At 41.7% G+C, this 6821-nt stretch overlaps 1 pseudogene; it reads left to right on the forward strand.

The window, feature by feature from the left end:
- The first annotated feature begins 4525 nt into the window (after positions 1–4525).
- LOC119471477 lies at positions 4526–4591 on the forward strand (annotated as a pseudogene).
- The last annotated feature ends 2230 nt before the right edge of the window (positions 4592–6821 follow it).

Consider the following 6821-nt stretch of genomic DNA (forward strand, 5'->3'; position numbering starts at 1 on the left):
GGGCCCTCTCAAAGCTGAGATCTTTTGTGTCAACCTGAAAATAGAGCCGGGCACAGTGGCTCACGCCTGTAATCCGAACACTTTGGGAGGGTGAGGCCAGTGGATCCCATGGTCAGGAGTTTGAGACCAGACTGGCCAACATGGTGAAACCGTGTCTCTACTAAAAATACAAAAACATTAGCTGGGCATGGTGGTGCACATCTGTAATCCTAGCTACTCAAGAGGCTGAGGCAGGAGAACTGCTTGAACCTAGGAGCCCATGAAATACCTGGTACCAGTCATGAACCTGATACTATCTAACTAGACATAAAATCAAGCATCAGTACAGGTACACCTCATTTTATTATGATTCACTTTATTGTGTTCAGAAACTGCATTTTTTTACAAGGTTGCAGTGAGCTGAAATCGTGCCACTGCAGTCCAGTCTGGGTGACAGAGTGAGATTCCATCTCAGGAAAAAAAAAAAAAAAAAGAAAGAAAATGAATCAGAGCGACATACTCCAATGTGGTATATGCTGCCTCCAAAATCCAAGGAAGCTCACAAACCATTGTGTCTCTTCCTGAATGGTAGGGATAGTAGAAAAACATGATCATCATTTTAGAGTGAATATTCTAACTCATCCAGGCTGAAGTGCAAGTGGTACGCAAAGATCGATCAATTATGCCTTATAGAGAATGTGCCAAGTTTTGTTAGGAGAGTCACAGCAGGGCTTTAAAGCACTTAGAGGCACTTGAACACTTAGAGGCCATTGTAGGTTATTAACTGACCTAATTTCAATATTGTTGTATGTTAGGGAATAGCAAGGTATGAGGAAAGGAAGAAAGACAAGTGAATGAGTTGTCTATTAAGTATTCGGAACACACATTTTTTCCATGAAGTTTACCATCTTATGTGGGTGTGGCTGGTGGTGCCCCAAAATAGTTACAGTAGTAACACCAAAGATCACTGATCACAGATAACCGTCACAAATGCAGACCACCTGCATTTGTTAAGAGAATCACAGCAGGGCTCTACACTTACTTATAAAAAATTATATAATTTAGGCCAAGTGTGGTGGCTCATGTCTGTAATCCTAGCACTTTGGGAGGCCAAGTGGGGGAGATCTCTCTTTTGTTTTTTTCCTTTTTGAGATAGGTTTTCACTCTGTTGCTCAGGCTGGAGTATGTTGGCATGATCTTGGCTCACTGCAGCCTTGACTCCTGGGCTGAAGCTATCCTCCCACCTCAACCTCCCAAGTAGCTAGGACTACTGTCACATACCACCACGGCTGGCTAATCTTGTTTATTTTTTATTATTTGTAGAGACAAGTTCTCACTATGTTGCCCAGTCTGGTCTCAAACTCCTAGACTCAAGTTATCCTCTTGCCTCAGCCTCCCAAAGTGCTGGGATTATATGCGTGAACCACCGTGCCTGGCCAGAGAAAATCTCTTGAAGCCAGGAGTTCAAGATCAGCCTGGGCAACCAAGTAAGATCTTGTCTGTACAAAAATAAAAAATATTAGCTGGTTCTGGTGGCACATGCCTGTAGTCCCAGCTACTTAAAAGGCTGAGGCAAGGGTACAGTGAGTTATGATTGCATCACTATACTCACGTCTGAACAACAGACTGAGATACGGCCTTAAAAAAAAGTTATAGGCCAGGCACAGTGGCTCATGCCTGTATTCCCAGCACTCTGGGAGGCTGGGGCAGGTGGATTACCTGAGCTCAGGAGTTTGAGACAAGCCTGGGCAACATAGCAAAACCCTGTCTCTACCAAAAATACAAAAGGTTAGCTGGGCATGCTAACACCCCTGTGGTCCCAGCTACTAGGGAGGCTGAGTTGGGAGGATTGCTTGAGCCTAGGAGGCGGCCATTGTAATAAACCAAGATCGTGCCACTGCACTCCAACTTGGATGACAGAGTAAGACCGCAACTCAAAAAAACCAAAACAAAATACAATGTATGATGAAAAATTATATATAGTTTTTTTTTAACACCCTGTAGGGTCGGATGTGGTGGCTCACACCTGTAATCCCAGCACTTTGGAAGGCTGAGGTGTGCGGGTTGCTTGAGCCCAGGAGTTTGAGACCAGTGTAGGCAACATGGTGAAACCACGTCTCTATGAAAAATACAAAAATTAGTCAGGTGTGGTGGCATGCGCCTGTAGTCCAAGCTATGTGGGAGGCTGGGGTGGGAGGATCACCTGAGCTCAGGGAGGTTGAAAATGCAGTCAGTTGTGATCATACCACTGCACTCCAGCCTGAACAACAGATGTAAGATCCTATCTCAACAACAAGAACAAAACAAACAAACAAACAAGAAACAGGCTGTGGCTTGCTTGCTATTATCCCTGATAGACACTGAAGACATGCCCATGAAATACCTGGGACCAGTCATGAACCTGCTGCTATCTAACCCGACATCAAACCAAGCATCAGTACAGGTACGCCTCATTTTACTGTGATTCACTTTATTGTATCCATAGATACTGCATTTTTTTTTTTACAAATTGAAGATTGGTGGCAACCCTGTATTGAGCAAGTCTATTGGCACCATTTTTTTAACAGCATGGGCTCACTTCATGTTTCCGTATCACATTTAGGTAATTCTCATAATACTTCAAGCATTTTCGTTATGATTATATCTGTCACTGCGATCTGTAATCAGTGATCTTTAGTGTTACTATTGCAATTGTTTTGGGGCACCACAAACCATGACTGTATAAGATGGTGACCTTCATGGATAAACGTTGTGTGTGTTCTGATGACTCCATAAACTACTCATCCTCCAGTCTTTCTCCTTCTCCTCACACGTCCCTATCCCCTAAGACACAACAATATTGACATTAGACCAATTAATAACCCTACAATGGGCCTGGCATGGTGGCTCAGGCCTGTAATCGCAGCACTTTGAGAGGCCAAGGTGGGTGGATCACCTGAGGCCAAGAGTTCGAGACCAGCCTGGCCAACATAGTATAAACCCCATTTCTACTAAAAATACAAAAAATTAGCTGGGCGTGGTGGCACATGCCTGTAATCCCAGCTACTCAGGAGGCTGAGGCAAGAGGATTGCTTGAACCCTGGAGGTGGAGATTGCAGTGAGCTGAGATGGTGCCACTACACTCCAGCCTGGGCAACATGAGCGAGACTATGTCTCAAAAAATAAATAAATAAATAACCCTATAATCGCCTGCTAAGTGTTCAAGTAAAGGAGGAGTCACACATCTCTCAATTTAAATCAAAAGCTAGAAATGAGTAAACTCACTAAGAAAGGCAGGTTGAAAGCAGAGATAAGCCAAAAGCTAGGCCTCGTGAACCAAATAGCCAAGTTGTGAATGCAAAGGAAATATTCTTGAAGGGAATTCAAAGTGCACTCCAGTGAACATAGAAATGACAAGAAAGCGAAACAGCCTTATTGCTGATACAGAGAAAGTTTTAGTGGTCTGGATAGAAGACCAATCAGCCAAACATTATCTTAAACCAAAGACTAATCCAGAGTGAGGCCCTAACTCTCTTCAGTTCTGGGAAGGCTGAGAGGGGTAAGAAAGCTGCAGAAGAAAAGTTTGAGTCTAGATTCATGAGGTTGAAGAAAAGAAGCCATCTCCATTACATAAAAGTGGAAAGAGAAGCCACAAGTATTGATATAAAGCTGCAGCAAGTTATCCAGAAGATTTAGCTAAGATAATTAATGAATGTAGCTACACTAAACAACATATTTTTGATGTCGATTAAATAGCTGTCTCTTGGAAGAAGACATCATCGGGAATTTCATAGCTAGAAAGAAGAAATCAGTGCTTGGCTTCAAAGCCTCCAAGGACAGGCAGACTCTCTTATAGGGGGCTGATGCAGCTAGTGACTTTAAGTTGAAGCCAATGCTCATTTCCCATCCCAAATTCCTAGGTCCCTGAAGAATTAAGCTAAATTATGCTGTTCTACCTGTGCTCTACAAATAGAACAACAAAGCCTGAATGACAGTACATCTGTTTACAGCATGGTTTACCGGATATTTTAAGCCCACTATTGAGACCTCCTGCTCAGGGGAAAAAAAAAAAATTACTTCAAAATGTTACCACTCATTGACAATGAACCTAGTCAATCAAGAGCTCTGATGGAGATGTACATATCCTAGGAGGCAGGGAAGATAAAAAGGAGTTCCAAGAATTCAAGTAGACTAAAACAGATTACTTATAAATAACTAAAAATCAGATAGTCCTCATTGAGAGCTTCCATTATAACAGAGTTTGTAACAAAACTTGGATGGATAAAATCTGAAATTTAAGCTACTGTTTACTATTTAAGTGTAAACATTAGTTTGCACTTAAATAGCGAGGGAAAATATGAGAAGTTTCAGAATAAAAATAGTACCTGCATTCTCTTCTTTAAAAAAATTCTTGAACATAGCTGGGCATGGTGGCTCGTAACTATAGTCCCAACTACTCAGGACTCTGGAGGCTGAGGTGGGAGGATTGTTTGAGACCAGGAGTTTGGGGCCAGTTTGGGCAACATTATGAAACCCATCTCTAAAAACATTTTTTTAATAAAAAATAAATTACATTACAGCCTTTTTAGAATTTATCTAGCAGGTTTTCTGGTCTTTACCAGAAAGTGCCCTGCTCCCTGACCCCACAATGAAAAGAAAAATTTTTAAGAAAAACAAATTTTAAGAAATTAATCTTGGCTGTGTGCTCACATCTGTAATCCCAGCACTTTGAGAGGCCAAGGTGGGAGGATCACTTGAGCTCACGAGTTCAAGACCAACCTGGGCAACATGGTGAAACCTTGTCTCTATTAAAAATACAAAACAAAAACCAAAAAAACTAGCCAGGCATGGTGGCCCATGCCTGTAATCCCAGCTACTCAGAGCACTGAGGCAGAAGGATCACTTGGGGCCAGGAGGTCAAGGCTACAGTGAGCCAAGATTATGTCACTACACTCCAGCCCAGGCAACTGGAGTGAAACCCCATCAATCAATCAATCAATCGATCAATCAATCTTGAGTATCTTCAACTAACTGAGAAATCAAATAAGAATTCCAAATGAAGGCCGAGAGTGGTGGTTCATGCCTGTAAACCCAGCACTTTGGGAGACTGAGGCAGGCAGATCACCTGAGGTCAACTTTGAGACCAGCCTGGTCAACTTGGCAAAACCAAATGCATAATGGTAAATAATGGTGCTGTTACTGAGAAGGGAGATGTTGGAGGAGGACCAGGCTTAAGGGAAGGGTTCAGTTTGGAATATTTTGAGTTTGAGGAACCTAGGAACCATTCAGGTAAACAACTAGGTATATGAATCTGAAGCTAAAGGACAATGTCTTTCTCAATGTACAGATCTTGGAGTTAAAAACAATTGTAAAAAAGATTAGCCTAAGAATATTCACAGTAGCTTTATTCACAAAAACCAAAAACTGGAAACAGCCCAATTGTTCAATGGGAGAATGAATATACATATTGTGATACATTTATATTATGGAACTCTGCAATAAAATAATAAACCATTGATATACATAATAGGTGACTTCAAAAAAATCATATTAAGGAAAATAAGCCAGAAAACACTACAGATTTTATTATTTTATTTGTGTGAAGATTAAGACTAGTAAAACTAGGCTGGGCATGGTGGCTCACGCCTGTAATCCCAGCACTTTGGGAGCCCAAGGCAGGCGGATCACCTGAGGTTGGGAGTTCAAGACCAGCCTGACCAACATGGAGAAACCCCGTCTCCATTAAAAATACTCAAATTAGCTGGGTGTGGTGGCACATGCCTGTAATCCCAGCTACTTGGGAGGCTGAGGCAGGAGAATTGCTTGAACCCAGGAAGCAGAGGTTGCGGTGAGCTGAAATTGTGCCATTGCACTCCAACCCGGGAAAAAAAAAAAAAAAAAAAAAAAAAAAAAAGACAAAAGACTAGTAAAACTAATCTATAGTGATAAAAATCAGAATAGTTGTTGCCTGGGGTTGCTGGGCAGTAGGAGGGGGTATTGGTGGCAAGGAGAAGGATGAGGGGATTCACTGGAAAAGGGCTGGGGGAACTTGCTGTGTTGACAGAAATGTTCTGGGTTTGTCTTGACTGGGGTGTTTTTTACATGGAAGGGTATGTTTACCTGTAACCGTCAGATTATATACAAGAAATCTGTGCATTTTACTGTATGCAAATTATATCTCAGTAAATTTAATTAGTGAAAAATAAATAAAAAGCACCAGGAGAGAATTTCCACAAGTTCCTACCATCATCAAATCTACCCACCCCACATCTGTGCCCAGGTACCGCCTTTCCTCCTGTTTCTAAAAATGAACTGTCTTTTCTCCTAAAGCCACTCCTCCATTGCAGCACTAGATCACAGAAACATGCTGAAGAATCCCCCATTCTAAACAGAGAGAGATGTCCTCCTTTGACCTGATATTCTCCTCCAGCTTACATTCCATTTCTCTACTTTTGTTACGACAAAATTCTTCCTAAGTGTTGCCTGTATTTTCTGTCTACAGGTTCTTTTCATGTCTCATCTTAAACCTACTCCAGTTCGGGTTTTGCCTTCATCACAACTCAAATTGCCTGTCAAGGTCACCAATACTCTTTATGTGGCCAAATCAAACGGTTAATTCTCAGACCATCGATTTTTCTTTTCTCCTTTAAACACATTCTTCACTTGCTTCAGAATGTGTTTTCCTCTTACCTCATTGGCCGTTCTTCCTTTGCTGATTCATTTCCCTCAGCCTGATCCCTAAATATTGGGTTTGGCCCTTGCAACTCTTTTCTTTCCCGTCTATGCTCACTGACTTGTTGGTCATATCCAATCTTGTGGCTTAAATATAATCTATATTCTGACAGTATCCAAATTAAAAAAAA

The sequence above is a fragment of the Cebus imitator genome, unplaced genomic scaffold, assembly GCF_001604975.1.
Source record: "Cebus imitator isolate Cc_AM_T3 unplaced genomic scaffold, Cebus_imitator-1.0 Scaffold62, whole genome shotgun sequence".
NCBI lineage: Eukaryota > Metazoa > Chordata > Mammalia > Primates > Cebidae > Cebus > Cebus imitator.